Here is a 19459-nt window from a genome sequence, read left to right as displayed (position 1 = left end):
TTAACTTACTACATTGATGCTTGAGATGGCCCATCTCATTCCTTCCTCCACCTCCCTTCTTACTCTTCAATCTCAGTTTGATAAATATCTAAAATGTATAAAGAACTCATGCAAATCAACAGCAAAGAATCCAAACAATGTGATTAAAAAAATGGGCAGAGGAACTGAATAGACATTTTCCAAAGAAGACACAAATGGCAGGTAAATGAAATGAGGTTCAATATCACTAACCATCAGGGAAATTCAAATCAAAACCACAATAATATATCAAGCCACACCTGTTAGAATGATTATCAAAAGGACAAGAGATTACAAGTGTTGGTTGAGATGTGATGGAAATGTAAATTGGTACAGTCACTATGGAAAACCAGATGATCCAGTAATCCAACTTCTTGGGCATATATTCAAAGGAAATGAAAACAGGGTATCAAAAAAGATATCTGGACTCCCATGTTCATTACAAACTTATTCAAAATAGCTAAGATATGGAAATGACACAAGCGTTTGTCAGTGGATGGATAGATAAAATTTGTGGTGTATCTATACAATAGAATAAAATTCAGACATGAGAAAGAACATCCTACCATTTGCCACAACATGGATAGAGTTTGAAGCATTATATTAAGTGAAATAAGTCAGAGAAAGACTGATACTGTATGACATCACTTATATGTAGATTCTAAAAATGCCGTAGAAACAGAGACTAGAATGGTGGTTACCAGGGGCTGGAGGATTGGGGAAAAGTGGAGATGTTGGGCAGAAGATACAAACTCCAGTTCTAAGGTGAGTAAGTTCTGGGGATCTCATGTAAGGCATGGTTAAGAAAGTTAATAGTACTGTACTATGTACTTGAAAGTGGTTAAAAGATTAGATCTTAAATGTTCTCATTACAAAAAAGGAATGGCAATTATGTAATGTGATGCAGGTGTTAGCTAACCCTATGGTGGTAATCATTTTGAAACGTGTATCAATAACCTTAATACCTTAAACTTACACAATATTATATGTCAATTATATCTCAATAAAGCTAGGAAAAGTATTTCTATCCTTTTGTGAATTGTTGATTAGTGTGGAAAATATCCAAACCTTAATAATTTGACTCAATCCACTCAATAATTATCTCAATCCACTATCAGACTTGTAGTAATATTGCTTTCAGTTTTATACTTTGCTTTTTAATATGAATTATGTTATCTTTAATTTATAGAATAAAAATTATTTTATGAAGTCAAATTAATGACCATTTCCTTTATTTCCTTTAAATAAGGCAATTAATCACAGGTAATAATGCAAGGTCCTTTAAATAACTTGAAGCTACCATTACCATCATCATGACCACCGCCACCATTTTAGTTTGGAGAGTACAGAGTGGAAAGTGAAACTCTACCTCAATCCTTCTCCCTCATCCAAACCCAAAGCAGAGGTAATAGCCAGCAGTTTTATGTAGATCCTTCAAAGCTCTTCTTTTACATAAATTTAAATCTCTGTTGTTCTCAGCCTTCTCATCCTTTTGGTCATTGAGCTCAGTAGAGGCAACTTTAAAAATACATTTGGAATTCTCTATTTTTTGTTTCCTTTCATTTTGTTTTCTAGTCTCGCAAATTCCACTCTGTCTTCCCAACAACCCATTGTATTCACAGTGGTCCAAAATGATCATTTTAAGTTGTACTTTCCTTTAAAACCATTGAGTGGCTTTCCATTACAATTAGGTATAAATAAGCATCTTTTGCTAGCTTATTAACGCAGGGTTTGGCTATTGTCTGTCTCTGCAGCCTCCTTCATTGACTCTTGTGCTAACCAACACTATTTTTATTTTTCAGACCCTTGAAGCTCTTTTCCAACTCAGAACACACATTGTTCCCTCTCCTTAAGGTTTTTTCCTTCCCCACTTCCCTTGCCTAGCTAACTCCTCATCTTTCATGTTAAATATCACTTCTTCTGATGTGTCTTCCCTCAGTTTCCCCAATATACATAGTATTTCTCTTTTGGCACTTATAATTTTTCACTGTAATATTGATATAAATTGTTAATAACCACTTGTGTAATTATTTACTTAATATTTATCTCCCTCAGGGGTGCCTGAGTGACTCAGTGGGTTAAATGTCTCACTCTTGATTTCTGCCCAGGTCATGATCCCAGGGTAGTGGGATCAAGCCCTGCCTCGTAGGGCTCTGTGCTGAGTGTGGAACTTACTTAAGATTCTCTCTCCCTCTCCCTTTGCTCCTCCTCCATTTGCATGCATGCATGTGCACACACTCTGTCTCTCAAAAAAAAAAAAAAGTGTCTCCCCCAATAGACCATAAGTTCCATGAGAGAACGTGTCTGTCTTACTCACTTATTGAGAGGGGAATATTATCTAGGAGAGAACACCAGGGAGACTTCTAAAATGCTGAAAGCATTTCATATTTTGATTTGGGTGGTGGTTATGTGATTGCACATGCTTATTTTTACATGTGCACAAGTGAATAAATTTGTAAAAACTCTTAAGTTTTATAAAGTTTCTCATGTATATATGTTATTCCTAATATTTATATTTTTCTTCCATTTAAAAGTTTAATAAATTAAATCAAAGATATGCACTTTGAAAGTTTCTCATAGTACATATCAGATTGTCCTTCAAAAGCTGCAGCAATTTACATTTCCACTAACAGTATATGAGGGCACTCTTTTATCCCCATGTCCTCATCAATGCTTTTTCCATCAATATGACAAGTCAAAGACAATATCTCACGGATGTTCAAATTTGTTTCCTTCATTATTGGCGAAATTGAGCTAACCCATCTGGGATTTATTTAAATACATAAGAATTAATTTTTTTTTCCTATCCAGTGTTTCCAGCACCATTTAGTGAATAGTCATTCTTCTCCTCTTTAAATGTTATGCCATTAATATTTATCATATTTTTGTGATGTCAATGACCTTGATAATATAATAAATTCTTGTGTACCGGAGGATCTGTTTCTGAAATATCTGTTCTCTCTATTCATTTGTCTCCATATTGTTGCACCAGCACCATGCTGATTAAATTAACATAACTTTTTAAAAACCTCATTAATCTTCTTTTTCAAATGTAAAAAGAATCCAGATACTTCAAATGATATCTAAAATGGTTTTATCGGAGGGCGTCTGGGTGGCTCAGTCAGATGGCTCAAGTTATGGTCCCAGGGTCGTGGGATTGAGCCCTGCTTCAGATTCTGCACTGAGCCATGGAGCCTGCAGGGGAATCTCTCTCTATTCCTCTGCCCCTCTCCCCTTGCTTGCGCTCTCTCTATTTCTCTCTCAAAAAATAATATTAAATTAAAAAATCAGAAATCAGTTTTAAAAAATACCAAGGTTTTGTTCTGCAATTCACCTTGAGTGGGGTTCCTCAGGGAAACAGACATCAAGATGGAGCTTTGCGTGCACCTAGTTTAATTGGGAGTGCTCTGGGAATAATGCGTGGGAGAGACTGGGTGAGGGGTGCAATGGAGAAGCTGAGCTGCCACGAAGTTCCAACACAGGCTTCAGTTGATCCCTGAGGGAGCTAAGTGCTGAGATGATACTGCCAAACTGACCAGGATTGAAACAAAAGTGCTATATGAACCAGTAAATGGTTACAGGCTGCCTCCAAGGAAGAAGTATAGTGGTCAAGGCCAAGGATAGTTCCTGGAAAAGAACTCAGCTAGGAGCTGACAGTACCACAGTACAGGCTGTGTACCACAGCATCCACTACACAATTTTTATAATACCACTTCCTCTTTCAGGAAAGTGATTAGCTTTTCCTTGTATTCAATTATTTTATATTTTAAATAATGCACCCAGGCTAAAAATACAAAAACAAACAACTGGAAAAACACAGTCACTTTTCTGTGCAGTAACTGGTAGTCAAAAAATAAACTCAGTAGCCTGAAATAATGAGTCAAATCAACAAGTGAACTTAAACAGTGGCCATCTCTTACCCAACATTAGCTAGAAGAATACTGTGGTTCTTACAACAAAGCACAACAAAACAAAAGCTAATCCTTCCCTTTGCTTCACTTTGGTTTTTCCAAACTCTTCATCCTCCTTGAGCTCCAAGTCAACTTCAAGACCTTCTCTCATTCTTCCTGCTCACATTCTGCATCTTTTGACGCAGCTGACCACCAACACCTGGCATTTGTCCGTCCAGTTGTCTACTGAGCACCTCTTTCATGTCCGTGTATCTTTTGTCCCCAAACCTCATCCCTCCCTGAGTCTCTTGCCATCTCCAACTCTGGTCTCATAACCATCTTTCAGTTTGTGGTCAGGACCTAGCACGTCTACGTGTTAGGTAAGTCTGAACCTGCCTCTTCTTTTTATTCTCAATGCTATGGACAGAGTTCACATCAACACCATTTGTTACGTGGACTGGTGTTGTAGACTTCTAACTGAATTCTGAGTTTCCAATCATTCCTATTTATAACCAATTATGTTACTAACAAACAGTCATCACCACCTGTGCTCAAACACTTTGAAGACGTATCTATCCCTCATAGAATGAAAGTTAAGTGTATTTAACATGAAATGCAATGCTCTGTGTACTTTCGGCCTCACCTGACGTTTTGTTCTATAGCTTTGTTGGGCCACTTGCATTCTCCTTCTTGTTTGTACTGCTTCCCTATGTTTCCTTTCTCTATCTATAAATGTAATTCTTTTCCTGTCCCCCCTAAAGACACTGTATTTATCTTCATGATTCAGCTCAAATGCTACCTCAGTGAAGTATTCTTGAATTTCTATGGCAGAAATTAATTGTGCATCCTTTTATTTCCCATAGTGCTTTGTTTTATACCACTCTTACAACATGTATCTTGTTCTTACATATTTAGATGTTAGTGTGTTCCCCTGACTGGATTGGGTTTTAGAAGGCAGAAGCTGCTTATGTTGTTCTTCTTTGTATTCTTCACAAAGCCTAGCTAATACGAGTCTTCACTGAGCAAAATGTATGGTTGTGGAATATAATTCTGGCATTTAAAAAAATAAGGAGACAATTCTCTCATTCACTTGATTCACAATTGGCCAGTATGGTACTCGCCAATATGGTAGCTACTAGCAGCATGTAGCTATTTAAATTTAAGTGGATTCAAGTGAAATGAAATGAAAAATTCGATTCCTCACTCACATTAGTCACATTTTACAACCTTTATAGCCACATGTGACTAAGGGCTACCATACTGGACCACACAGATATGGAATATTTCTACCATCACAGAAAGTTCTGTTGGGCAGTATAGTACTCTACCACATTTGCACCAGAATGCTTTCAGCTACAAGTCATACAATACCCAACTTGTCTTAATTTGGGTACCTCAAAAATAGACCCTGAGACAAGGTCTTATGCACATAAAATTTATTTAAAAGGTGATCCCAGGGGCACCTGGGTGGCTCAGTCGGCTAAGCGTCCGACTTCGGCTCAGGTCACGATCTCACTGTCCGTGGGTTCGAGCCCCGCGTCAGGCTCTGTGCTGACGGCTCAGAGCCTGCAGCCTATTTCAGATTCTGTGTCTCCCTCTCTCTGACCCTCCCCCGTTCATGCTCTGTCTCTCTCTGTCTCAAAAATAAATAAACGTTAAAAAAAAAATTTTAAAAAAAATAAAAAAATAAAAGATGATCCCAAGGTCAAGGAAAGCAATTTGAGGGGAGAAAAAGTGAGCAAAAGAATGGAAATAAGCCAGCAAAGATTGTGTTACTAAGTGGGTTTCTACTTTGGACTATTGGGACTCTGCTGGACTCCTCTGAGAAATGGTGTAGAATGCATTTCAGAAATGCCCCACCAGACTGTGGAGTGGCTTGATCCCCAACTCCATTAAATCCCATTCTCTGTTGATTGAGGGGGTTAGAAAGCAGCGGCTAAAACTTATCCTCTCCCATCTCATCATTGCACCTTCAGGAAGAGAAGAGGTGTAGGAATTTGAGATAGAAAAACATCAGAGTGTTGACAACTAGCTGTTATAGCAACAGATCATTTCAGGTGGGCAGAAGGGATGGGTTGGGGAATCAACAGATTCTGCTACACATTTAAATGGAGCTTAAGCAATGACTACAATTGATTATCCTGCATAAGAATGTCTGGAAAAGGGAAAAATGAATGTTTGTGAATTCAGTGGTTTCATGGATAAGGAGCTATGGGTTGGTGGCCTTACAATAACCTTGATTTTTCTCCTGCCATCATCTCTAGTTCTCTGTAGCAGGTTCAAACTTCACAACTTCAGAAACAAGCTTCCCACAGACAGGATAGGGGTTAAACCTGGACTTGGGAGTTTTCTAAAAGCTTTTTTAATGTTTTTTTACTTTTGAGAGAAGAGAGAAACAGAGGTGCGAATGTGGGAGGGGCAGAGAGAGAGGGAAACACAGAATCCAAAGCAGGCTCCAGGCTCTGAGCTGGAGCACAGAGCACAGAGCACAGAGCACGACACAAGGCTTGAACTCACAGACTGCAAGATCTTGACCTGAGTCGAAGTCAGAAGCTTAACCAACTGAGTCACCCAGGTGCTCCTAGGGTCTTTTTTTTTTTTTAATTTTTTTTAATGTTTATTTTTGAGAGAGACAGAGTGTGAGTGGGGCAGGGGCAGAGAAAGAGGGAGACATAGAATCCAAAGCAGTCTCCAGGCTCTGAGCCATCAGCACGAAGCCTGATGCGGGGCTCGAACCCACAAACTGTGAGATCATTACCTGAGCCGAAGTTGGAAGCTCAATGGACTGAGCCACCCAGGCGCCCCTCCTAGGGTCTTTTCTAAGGAGTAAGAACTTTTTAAAAAGCCCCCCTAACGACTTCCTTTTATATCTCAGTGGCCAAGTCTCCATCACATGACTGTGAAGAAGGCAGGGTAATAAAATTGCCATGATTGGCTTAAACTTGTTAATATTCACCCTTTGGTTTTGGGGGTAAGGCTGAGGGAGGCTGCCTTTCTTGAGCACACCACCCTCCTACACCAGAACCAAACAGGCTTCTGTTGGCAAAGAGAAGGGTCAACAGGAGTGGGAATGTGTACCTAGGCAAGAGTCTGTCAATGATATAGGCTCCAAATTTTGAGGATATTAACAAAGTCAAGGGAATCTAGCAGAAAATGACCAGGATTTCCAGGGCCTGGAAACTATATCATATTTGAGTAAATAATGGAACCAGACACAATCCAGAGCTCTAATGTCATTACATAACTGAACCAATCCTTGAATTTTCCTCTCTAATAGATAGAATATAAAGCTTAAAGGATATCATGATAGCTATCATTTAATATTTGAAGAAATAACATTAGATAGAGGATTAAATTTAATTGTGATGCATGAGGGGACAGAGTTAAGACCAGTGTAGAAATTAGATTTTTTTTCATATATTGGACAGACAGTTCCCTTTAAACAATTCATAAAATAACATGATTAAGGACAGTAATATCCTCACCAATGAAAACTCAAGCAAAAGCAGAATCATACTAACAATTCACATTCCAGGGCACCTGGGTGTCTCAGATGGTTCAGCATGTGACTCTTGATTTCGGCTCAGGTCACGATCCCAGGGTTGTGGAATGGAGCCCCATGTCAGTCTCTGTACTGAGCATGGAGCCTGCTTAAAATTCTCTCTCTCTCTCTCTCTCTCTCTCTCTCTCTCTATCTCTCTCTCCCCCCACTCTGCCTCTCTTCCCATTCATGCTGTCTCTCTTTCAAATAAAGAACAATTTATATTCCAATAGTGCTATATGTATAAAAAGTATAAATTTAATTTATACTCTCATATATTTATATTTATAATTTCAAAGTATAATTACATTTAACTAGCCTCAAATCCTATAAGGTGGTAATGCATAGAGATACTATTATTTCTGTTGTCCTTACTTAGAGAATAAAACTCCACAGGCTTAATGTTGCTCAAGATCAGGGAGCTAATAAATGGCATGGCTGTGATGCACACCCAAATTTCCTGATTCAAAACCATTGGCAATTCCTAAAACCTTATAACTATTAGGTTTGGTTCTACTGCCTTATTTCTTACTATTGGCAATCTGTTCCCAGGAATGCCCATCACTGTCCTCTCTCCTCTAGATAACTTAAACTTAGATTTCTTGTCCCTGCTGCTGTCTTTCTATATCTTGTAGATTCTGCCCGTATCCCCTTTAGCTGGCGATGTTTTATTTGGTATTAGTCACTATGTAGATTTTTGCCGTTTCCAGTATGCTATTGGGTCCAGTTTGTGAATAAACAAAAATAGACCTAGAGAAAGTCAATCCTGTTTCTCTCCTTGATCAATCTGAATTTTCTTTCTTTCGTGGAGTGTTCTGGTGTATTTCATGACTCAGTGGAACACAATAAACTCTGTCATTTCCTTTGTATTAGGTATTAAGGATTAGAACTATTGTTTCAATTACCCCCTCTTCTGCTTTTAACTTCCTTACTGGGGAAAATCCAGTGACTTCTCTATAGCCAGCACTCAATGAATGCTCAGTGAATTCTCAAAATAAATTATGGAATTCTAACCTGAGTTGTGAGAGCTTTTGATCTACTTCTGGATGTTGCTTTTTGGTTCTGTTTTTTACATTAGCACAAATGTACTGTTTCTCTAGTTCTTGTGTTGAAAATTTTAACAACCACCAGGTCTCCCAGCTCTGTAGGATTCGAAGCAACTATCTCCAGTTACCAAAAATTAAAAGTTAAAAAAGAAATTTTAAAAAGAAAAATATTTTGTATCTCAAATATGCTTGATGCAGGATTTTTCTTCAATTCCTCATGTGGACCAATTTTTAGCCAGTAAGAATGGTTGTTGATATTGTTCTGGTGACTTCAGTTTGTGTTATTTGGGAGCTACTCCAAAGAATGCCTAAGAATTCTTAACTCCAGAAAAATAACAAAATAATGTCAAAAGATACAGATTAGGTAAATGACTTTACAATTACTGTCAGGATGGTTGTTTGTTTCATAATGTTCAGTTCGATCCACTATTTCCTACTAATTAGTGCTTTATTTTGCATTAGCAGTAACAATAATAATAATAAACAACAATATTGAATAGTTATTAAGAGTTTACTATATCCGACACTGGATTCTGAGCATTTTATAAATTTTATGCAACAACTTTGTCAACAGAGTACTATTGTTATTCTCATTTTACATATTTAAAAACTGAGACAGAGGAAGGTTAAGGAAATTATCCTAAGTCACACAGTTATAAAGCAGCAAAGCCAAGATTGCCAGCCAGCCAATCTAACTAAAGAACCCAAGTGCTTAATCCCTATGTTTTCATTATTATTATTACTATTATTATCATCGTCATCATCATTAATTGTGCTCACGAAGTTGAAATTTTTAGAGGGCTGGCAGGAAAGCATAAAAAAACCCCTCATTTCTTATAATGCATTAATGTATTTCTTCATTCCCTTCAAACAAACTCTTGGTGTTTTAACTTGCATGTTTAAGTATTGTCCAACTTTATTTCATTTCTATAAATTTCTACTCCTTGCTATCTACCTATAGAATATATGTGTGTGCGTGAGTGTGTATATATATATATATATATATATATATATATATATATATATATTCTGTATATATATAATGTATAATGACTATAGAATATATATATATTCTGTATATGTATAATGTATAATTAATATATATAATTTACATATGTATACATATGTTTCATATTGTTATATTAGCTATATGATATTATATATACATATATATTATATATACATATAATAAATTGTTAGGGTAGGTATTTCTGAGTAAATTCTCTGTTCAGACTTTAAAATCTTTGAGTCTAGAGACTGTGCCTTGTGAATTTTCTGAAGGGCTGACTTGACCTGTCTTTGAAGGAAGTGCAAACTAAGAAGTAAAAGCAACTGTGAGGAACAAAACTAACCAGAACAGTGAGGAGAAGGATTCTTAAGGACAATAAAAGACATGTGAATAAAGGAGATAAGAGGTTTAAATCACAAGCCCTGAAGGAGAAAAGCAATTGAAGTAGTATAAATATAGAGGGAGTAAAAAATTAGGAATGTTTAGATGCTAATCTATAGGGCCAGAAATTCCAGATTAATTTTTATAAATTAGAGGAAAAAATTCAATTTCTACAAAGAGATACAGATCTATACAGGAAAGAAATTGAGATTATTACTCCAGAGTCTCTGAACAATGAAGGAATAAAAGGAGCAAAAAGTCAAGGAGATGGATACAGAAAAAGTGTGGCAAAGCAATGAAAGAAAAACTAGAAAGAAAAATATTGAGGGAGCAATAGTCACAGAGAAATTCCTATGGTTTTTAATGACACAGATACATAAAATGTGAGAGAAAGGCGGCAGAGTTGAGTCATTCCTACAGCTGGCTGCTGAAGTAAGGCTGCAATGTTTCTTTATTATGACAATTGATCGGCCAGATAAATTATGATTCAGTAAGTTACAGGTGTGGGAAATGGAGTGGAAACGTACAAGGGACTCAGCAAACTGTAAAACTGCAGTGGCTTTATCAGTGGACTCCTGTTGAGTCCATCTAGTTGATGAACATCTCTATCAGCCAGCAAATATAAATGACTTATGGGAATAATATTTCAAGGCATAATGACACAGCTATATCTAGTATTCTTCTAAGATCTGGGTTATTAAATATTAAATATCAAAGCTGTAAATTATAGTAGCAGCTTTATATAACTAAATTAAATTCAAACAAAACCTAATTTCCTTAATCATTGGCTGTAATCCTCCAGGAACATATGCTATTAACTCAACTACAAATGGCACAGAAATTGTATGACTTCAGTTAAGTTATTTGATATCAAATTCTAATCCAGGGCAGACTTCTCTGTAAATCTCCTACAGGGATTTTAATACTTCTACAATCATATTGGCTTTTTTTACAGAGTAACTAATCTTTTCATACTCTTATTTCTCACTCCTTTATCCAATTTCTTTTTCTTTTTTTTTTCTCTCAGAGCACATTCTAGGTCAATTTTTTTAAAACAAACGTCTTGTGGAATTAAAAGAATAATATTGAAAATTATCACCAGAACTATCATAACCTTAGATCCTGCACAGAGAACTAATTAAACTTAACTGGGAGTATTTACAGATCCAATTAACTGTCTGTGGCCATGTATGTCAGTGTAAACCCAAAATAGTAAACAAATGATCGGTATAAGTTGCCTCATTGTCCCCATGGCCAAATGTTTATTATGGAGTTTGTTCAGTGAGGAAGTGCATTGTGTCTATTGTAATTATGAACAAATGGTTTAAGTGAATTTATTTTGTGCTCTTCTTGGACAAATGTTAGCCATCTTTTTGAATAGTCCATTATGGGCATAGACTAAATAAATATATGATTAAGAATCTAAAATTGCTTCAAGTAAAAGAGTTTGAAGGGGAGAGAAGAATCAGTTCATATTATGGGGATTTACACAGCAGTAAGGAGATGAGAGCCTTGGCCAAAGTGGATGCCTGGGAAATTTGGGCTTCTGTTCATAAGCAAGGTAAACAGTGATGTGAGGCATGGAGAAATTAGTCTTGACAGACACTAAGAAGGAGGATGGTAATTAGTTTAGGCTTTAATCCGAGATGTCAGGCTTCTTGAACGTGAGGATGGGGCAGTCCAAGACTGCCTTGAATTCAGCAAGATGGTAATTCAAGACAGTGGGCAGTTCTGTGAGAGGGGAGGCTTGCTTTCCCCAAGACTAAAAGGTCATACCTATCCCCTTCTGCATCTGTATGCTGAAGATTCTTAAATGTCATTTTCCCTAGCCCAAACTTTCCCAGCCTTAGGGTTTCTCCAGACTCATTTTTGCTTGCCTATTTATATCTTCACTTGGATGTCTTATAGGAAAATCAACAAGAACATGGATCCTATCACACTCAGGGTCTCATCATGAAGCAGATGGAACCCTCAAAAGGTTAACTGAGACAAGCCTAATGAGAAACAGTTTACAAAGGTGTTGGTAAAAATAAGAGTCAATACAAGGTGCTAAAGCACCCGGGGATTGGTAACATTGGGAAGCTGTTATCTCCTTCAAGCTTACATGTAGGAACAAGGACAAGAAGCCCAGACAAAGCTTTGAGCCATGAAACAAAGTCCATCAGATTGAAGCAGCAATCCCAGAAAGAGTCACTGGTAGAAATGGGGTGACACTGGAAGGAATCAGAGGGAATAAATTCTTTTAAAATAAAATAAATTTTATTTTCTCCTGCCTCTTGCTGTTACCTCACATATATGCATCTGTGATATCTATCATCTATCTTTCTATCTATCTATCTATCATCTATCTATATAGATTTATGTAGAGAAAGAAATTCTTCATTCATATATGTACATCTCTATATATGTCCATGTAAGTCCACTTTGTTCTGTATTTAAAGTATACACAAGCATCAGTATTTTTACTGGTTACTATAAACAACTGGGTTGGGGACTGGTTTTGAGCTCTTGCTTCTCCTAGGGTCCCTCCACTGCCTAACTACAAGCGTTCCCAAAGGCTAAATCCTCAACCCTCTACTCTTTCTCCTTACCTCCTATTCCCAGAATTCAACTATTGTCTTTATACTACTGTGGGTTCTGGCGTCAAGGCACAAGTTTTAGTTCACAGGGATAGTATTTGATTAGGAGTGCAGAATTTAAAATTTTTTTAACGTTTATTTATTTTTGAGACAGAGAGAGACAGAGCATGAATGGGGGAGGGGCAGAGAGAGAAGGAGACACAGAACCGGAAACAGGCTCCAGGCTCTGAGCCATCAGCCCAGAGCCCGACACCGGGCTCGAACTCACGGTCCGTGAGACTGTGACCTGAGCTGAAGTCGGACGCTTAACCAACTGAGCCACCCAGGCGCCCCAGGAGTGCAGAATTTAAAACAAGGTCCTCTTTTGCTATGAAAAAGTGTAGAATTAAAAATTAAATAGACTCACTTTTGCCCTTTCTTGACTAAAACTGAAACAACCCAAACGAAAAAAAAAAAGGATAAAGGGAGCAGGTGGTCCATCAAAGAAGTAGTAAAGGGTCTAATATATATTCTTAAACTAACCTTGGTTTGCTCTATAATCTTTTTTTAAGTTTATTTATTTTTGACAGAGAGAGAGAGAGACAAAGCATGAGTGGGGGAGGGGCAGAGAGAGGGAGACACAGAATCCGAAGCAGGCTCCAGGCTTTGAGCTGTCAGCACAGAGCCCAAGGTGGAGCTCAAACTCATGGACTACAAGATCATGACCTGAGCCGAAGTCAGACACTCAACTGACTGAGCCACCCAGGCGCCCTATATAATCTTAAACAAGTTTTGATCAAATGTGTTTTAAGATGTAAGAAACTCAAATGTTGCCTGGACTTGTGGCTTTTGTAGCTCTCCAGTTTGCAGATAAAGTCACCAAAAGTCTTCCCTCAAGTCCCTGAGGGCAGGTGGATGCCCTGCATATCATTTGTACTTTATTGAGTGTCAGTGTCCTTTCGACAGACTGGGGCTCCTGCTCTGGCTACTCATGTGGTGGTGTTGATTACCTGCTGATATCCTCATCTGGAGCATCATCAGGTGCACACAGCCTTTGGAGCTCCATCGCCACTTGCCTTTGGCTCTTTGGTTTTCTTCCAAAAGATAGTAGGAGAATGCCTTTCCCTTCTCACACCTATGCTTCCAGGTGATGTGCCATGGTGGAGTGACCTGTTTCCTTAGTGATGGCTGGTTGTGGTACTCACCCAAAGCATGCAGGTGACTCAGGGCGGGAGTTACAGAACCACCTTGTAGAGCACACAGGACTGTTCTTCCCTCACCTGCTCAGACTGTTCATCTGAGTTTGACTCACAGAGCCAGAAACCTTCATCAGTTTTGGCGAATGATTTCTCTCAGGGCCCTCCTTGTAGTAGCTCTCCTACCATGTGTGTCTCATTTTACACTCACCTCCCATCAAACTACATCCCTGCTGTGGATGGAATTCAAGTTTCTGAGACTTATGGGTCCCACAGAAGCCTGGGGCATGACTAGGTTTACTAGTGGGGAATGTGCAGTGTGAGAGTAGGGTACTAAGGGAAGAATAAACAGTCTCTTTTTCTCCAAAGGCAGGAGAACAAGTTTCCTTGGGTCCAATTGGAGTGAGACTGGGAGCTGGGAGTAGAGGCAAAAGGATACAGAGGGAGTTTGAAATGTGGAGGAAAGGGACCTGTCATCTACCTCTGATGCTAACATGCCCAAGCCTCAACTCTGGCCTCCAAATTTCTTGATAGGTTTATATGGTCAGCCATACCAAGATCTTCTTTTATCACAATCTATGTTTAGCTAATTCCACTAAGGATATCTTCATATGTGAGTAAATTTTCAACTCTTAGTAGTTTTAGAAAATGATAAAAAAATTGTCTTAAATGTCCTTGATTCAAAATTGGATTGGATTGGATCATAGGCTATTTTTGAAGTTTCTTGAACTTCTTGTAAAGAGTACCACTGTCTGTTAACCTGCTCCCTACTGTTTCCATTCATCATTCATCACTCATTTTACCACCACAACCTTGAGAATTTGTTGTCGTCATTGTTGTAGAAGTTGACAGAAGTTAGTAACTTAGCCGTAGCTGTGTTGATATATGATTTTTCCTAAGGGTCTATGGGAAACATAGGCAGCATTGGTGTAATTCTTAGATCTTGGGCTTGTTAAAAAATTCCAATTTTTCCCCCTATATTGAGGGTTTGAAAAGATGAAACACTAAGAATTACAGTCAATTTCATACTCAATACTCAATTGAAGAATATTATGGGCTGAAAAATTCTGTACCAGAGGCTTCAAAGAAAAAAAAAGTGGGTCATTTTAAAGACATAAAGCTTACCTATTCCATTAGGTAATTTGTCAAGTCCAAATAGCTGCAGCCATTGCTATGAAGTCTCCACAATTTTCTGAAGAGAGTTACTCTTCAAACCACAACTGCTGTTCAATAAAAAGAAAAGATTCTGTAGCCATGGAATTTGTGCAATATTTCTGCTTTATCAACTTTTGATACAGAAAGAGGGGGAAAAAAACCTTTAGTTTCCCCAAGGAAAGTCTGTACCAATCTATTAAATGAATCTAACATTGTACCTATTGGAGAGTTCAGAAATTGTTTCACAGAAAAATTGTATTGCTTTTATTTACAGTTTCATAGGCCATCTCCAAAATCTATGAATGCAGCACAGTGAAAATTTGAAACACCTAGTGTTGTTATAGACCAGCCTTTGTTTGGCTTTTCCTTAAGACATACTGCATAAAGGTGTTATATTAACATTGAAAGTATTTCAAGAGCTCTCTCTTCAACTTTGTCAAAAAATAGTCCAAAGAATTAAAACCACCTCCATACAAACATGGGCCTTGCAACAAATTAGAAGTTGGCTCTGTAACTATAATTTAAGTAAATTTTAAATTACACACACACACACACACACACACACACACACACACATGCTGTCTTTGATGGCAAATTCCTCAGACCTAAATCACACTTTTTATAACCCAGCTGGTGGCATGAAGTCGAGATGTCAAGGTGATCAAACTAGGGCATCTGTTACTCCTGGTGATGGCCAAAGATGATAAGTGCATCATTCCCACAGCCAGAGAGGAATAACCTCCAATTAAGCCTATTCACATAGCTGGGCTCTCTGCTTGACCCTCCAAATAAGCCCTTTAAAATCAGTTTTTTTTTACCATGACAGCTTAAAGATTCAGAAGAAGGGGACACCTGGGTGGCTCAGTAGGTTAAGCATCCAACTCTTCATTTTGGTTCAGGTCATGATCCCACGGTTTTGTGGGTTTGAGCCCAGCATTGAGCTCTGTGCTAGCAGTGCATAGTCTCTTTTGGGTTCTCTCACCCTCTCTCTGCCCCTCCCCCACCTAATAAATAAATAAAATTAGAAAAAAAAGATTCAGAGGAAGAAATACTCTATCCCCACCCTGGAACCTAAGGCACTCACTAGAACAGTACCTGAGGATGGGGATAAAGTGTGTCTTTCCCCATTTTATCTACCAGGCTCAACATATGGTACACACCCCATAATATTGACTGACTCTTCTCTTTCATAGTCATCCTCCTACTATTAGAAATTTTGTTGAAGAAACATGGGAAGATTTAGAAATTTATAATTTGCAATCCAGCCCTCAAAATACCAGGAAAGTATGTCTTCAGATACCCTTTATAAAAAAAAGCCTCATTTAGGGTTTGTGCCCAGACTGGAAGTTTAATGGAATGGTTTAAGACATACAGACAATAATTGGACTGATATACTTCAAATAAATTCCCTCTTCTGTGAGAGTAACAAATATCTCAGGTTAGGCTTGATCACTGTAGTAGTCAGCTCAGGCTGCTGTGAAAGATAACGCACACTGGGGTCTTAGACAACAGAGTTTTACTTTCTCACAGTTCTGGAGGCTGAAAATCCAAGAACAAAGTGTCTCCAGGGTTGATTTCTGATGGGACCTCTCTTCCTGGCTTGCAAATGCCACCTTCTTGCTGTGTCCTTACATGGTCTTTCCTCTGTGCATGTACAGATTGAGAGAGAGAGAGAAAGAGAGAGAGAGATCTGGTGTCTCTTCTTCTTACAAGGATACCAGTCCTAACGGATTAGAGTCTCACCATTATGACCTCATTTAACTCTAATTCCCTCCTTAAAAGTCTTCTCTAAGTACAGTGACATTGGGGATTAGGGTTTCAATACAGGAATTTTGAGGGAATTCAGTCTATAACATCTAACTTCCCAAGTACTTAAGTTATGAGATATCAAAGAGAAGAGTAAATATCACTCAAGGGCTTTGTTTCCTCTTCTGGGAAAAGGGTTAGAGTATTTTGGGTTGTACCCAGGATAGTTATATTGTGTTAGGTAGAAGAACGATCTTGCTATTTGCCTTATTTTAAGATTAAGTATGGTTTAAGGAGAAATGTCAGGGTGACAAGTTGACAAGGGTGGACTGGTGGTGACTAATTAAAAAAAAATTCTTAAGATTTATTTATTTCTGAGACAGAGAGAGACTGAGCATGAGTGGGAGAGGGGCAGAGAGAGAGGGAGACACAGAATCAGAAGCAGGCTCCAGGCTCTGAGCTGTCAGCACAGAGCCCGACGCAGGGCTCGAACTCACAGACCACGAGATCATGACCTGAGCTGAAGTTGGACGCTCAACCGACTGAGCCACCCAGGCGCCCCTGGTGGTGACTAATTTTATGTGTCCACTTGAATGGGCCCAGATTTTTTGTCAAATCAAACATTATTCTGGGTTTTTCTGTAAGGGTGTTTTTAAATGAGATTAACATTTAAGTTGATAGATGGAGTAAAGCAGATTGCTCTCCATAATGTGGGTGAGCCTTATCGAACCAGTTGAAGGTCTGCATAGAACAAAAGGCTGGACCTCCCTCAAGTAGGAGTGAATTCTCCTGTCTCATGGCCTTCAAACTGGGACATCTGTTCTTCCTGGTTCTTTAGCCTGCCATTCTTTAGATTCCAACTGGGACACAAACTGTGCAGATTTTAATCTTGCCAGCCTCCATCATCACACAAATCAGCAGTTTATAATAAATCTCTTTATGTATTTTTTTTCTGGAGAAGTTGACTGATACAATAATCCCTACCTTTCAAAGGTCAGCTATCTCCAACTTATTGTCATTTAATCGTGTATGCACACATTTATTGTAAATGTCTCCTATGTAGTCAGGGTTACAGTTTGTTGTTGCACAATTTAGGAATCAGAAAATCATAGCCATAGTTCTTACAGTTTTCTGACTCCTAATTTGAGTCGGAAATTTGAGTGATTACAAAATATTCAAATGATGACAAAATATTTCCTAAATTCTCTAATTTACTGGCTGCATGACCTAGCATGAATTGCTTATTTTTTTCTGAAGTTCAGTTCCTCATTTGGAAATGGGGATAAAAATACATCCCAGTTTTATCTCATGAAATCACTTTAGAGTCTCATGTGAAAATTCTTCTGAAGACACAAAGCATCATCATATGATTGGATGTATAAATATTACTGCATAATACACATGTTCATTTGTTACTGTACGCTGATCTTAAATTTAAAATTCCCAACTTTAGGAAACAGATCTTATTATGAAAAACTCTTTTGGTTAAACCAGGGATCATATGCTGCTACCCTCCATGCCTACTCTTTGGCAAACATATCAAACCTACCAACAAGGCACTTTCCCACAGAGCTTGTGAAGAACTTTGGGATTCTTCTAATGTCTCCTACTCCTGGCAGACACTATCAGTGGACCTGAGTAGGCACACAAGTTGATACCTTGCTGTCATCTCTGAATTAGTTACAAATCCAGCAATTCTGCAGCCCAGCCTGCTCTGTCAAAGGAATGTGTAGATTACTGTTAATTTATGTAATGCAATATGGATCTGTGGATGAGATGGAGAATATATATCCAATCTCAGTGACTGCATTTAGCAATAAGAATCATAACTTCTTCATCTGCTTTGCAGCAAGCACAACCCCCACCATCTTTAACCTTTGTGGTCAGAAATGCAGACAGGTCAGCTGTCATCTGCAAATTTCATTGCAAATGGGAGTTGTCTTTGTAGAAGAGAGTTGTTTGAAAGGGAACAAGAAATTGGATTGTGTGCCAAGAGAAGAAAATAAGCTAAATTATCCACATTCCTCACCACCTTTTTCTCACCCTCCTTCCCCATTATAGGTACAACTAGTCCTTCTGGGGATGTTTTCTCAATTCTTCTTCAGATTTCATAGAAGAAACCTGAGGTCTGTGATTAAAGTAAGCAGAAGGTTTTATGTTTCTTTTGTCACTGAGTCGTAGAGAAGAAACAAAACAAAACATGTTCAGCTCAATCTCAACCGAACCAATCACATAGCTTTATTAAACATAGCATCAACAGAAAGAAAATATGAAGTCCTTGCCCAGGAAGGATGGATGCCAAGAACAGAGTAATTTTCTGGCTTTGTCCTTGATATCTATAAATTTTATTCTTTGTGCAAGTCACTACGTTCCTATATAGCTGTTGATATTAAACATTGGGGGAAACTTACAAATGGACAGTGAAATGCATTAGGGATTACCAGATGTTAGCTAGCCACACTCCATGAGAACCCTATTCACATCTGTTTTTGACCTCCAAAGTACATAAAGCACTTTCTTTTCTCTTCTATTATTCGATCTCCTTATTTTTGTGGCCAAATATATATTGGATGCAAAAACTTTTTCAGACCAAAACTTGGCATGTGAACTCTTGATTTGGCTGCAGTTGGGTTACCACCAATTTGCAAAATAAAGTATGAATAATAATCCAAGCTGTAAGAGTGCAAAGTAAAATAAATCTTTACTTTACCATCTTATCAGAGAATATAAATCAATCTGGCACATACGTCAACCTTAATTTCTGTGTAAAGGTTCCAGATGTAGTTATGATTCTATTTTATAAATATAACCAACATGTTATATATAATGAGAATTAAAGACCCCATGGATCTCATGAATGGCCCTTTCCTTATAAACACAATCTAAACCCAGAGCCATGGAATTCTATTGAGCTCACTT

At 38.0% G+C, this 19459-nt stretch overlaps 1 long non-coding RNA gene across 1 annotated transcript in view; it reads right to left on the bottom strand.

Moving 5' to 3' along the window:
- The window catches only part of LOC122202093, a 29230-nt gene extending 12780 nt beyond the window's left edge, over positions 1-16450 (bottom strand). Inside the window, exons 1-2 of the long non-coding RNA XR_006194458.1 lie at positions 16323-16450; positions 14765-14862 (exon numbers count right to left, since the gene is read on the bottom strand). This is a non-coding gene — a long non-coding RNA (uncharacterized LOC122202093). The remainder of the gene's footprint in view (positions 1-14764; positions 14863-16322) is intronic.
- Positions 16451-19459: the final 3009 nt, after the last annotated feature.

The sequence above is a fragment of the Panthera leo genome, chromosome D2 (assembly GCF_018350215.1).
Source record: "Panthera leo isolate Ple1 chromosome D2, P.leo_Ple1_pat1.1, whole genome shotgun sequence".
Taxonomy (NCBI): Eukaryota; Metazoa; Chordata; class Mammalia; order Carnivora; family Felidae; genus Panthera; species Panthera leo.
The sequence above is the reverse complement of the archived record's forward strand: the minus strand, read 5'-3'. Positions and strand labels throughout refer to the sequence as shown.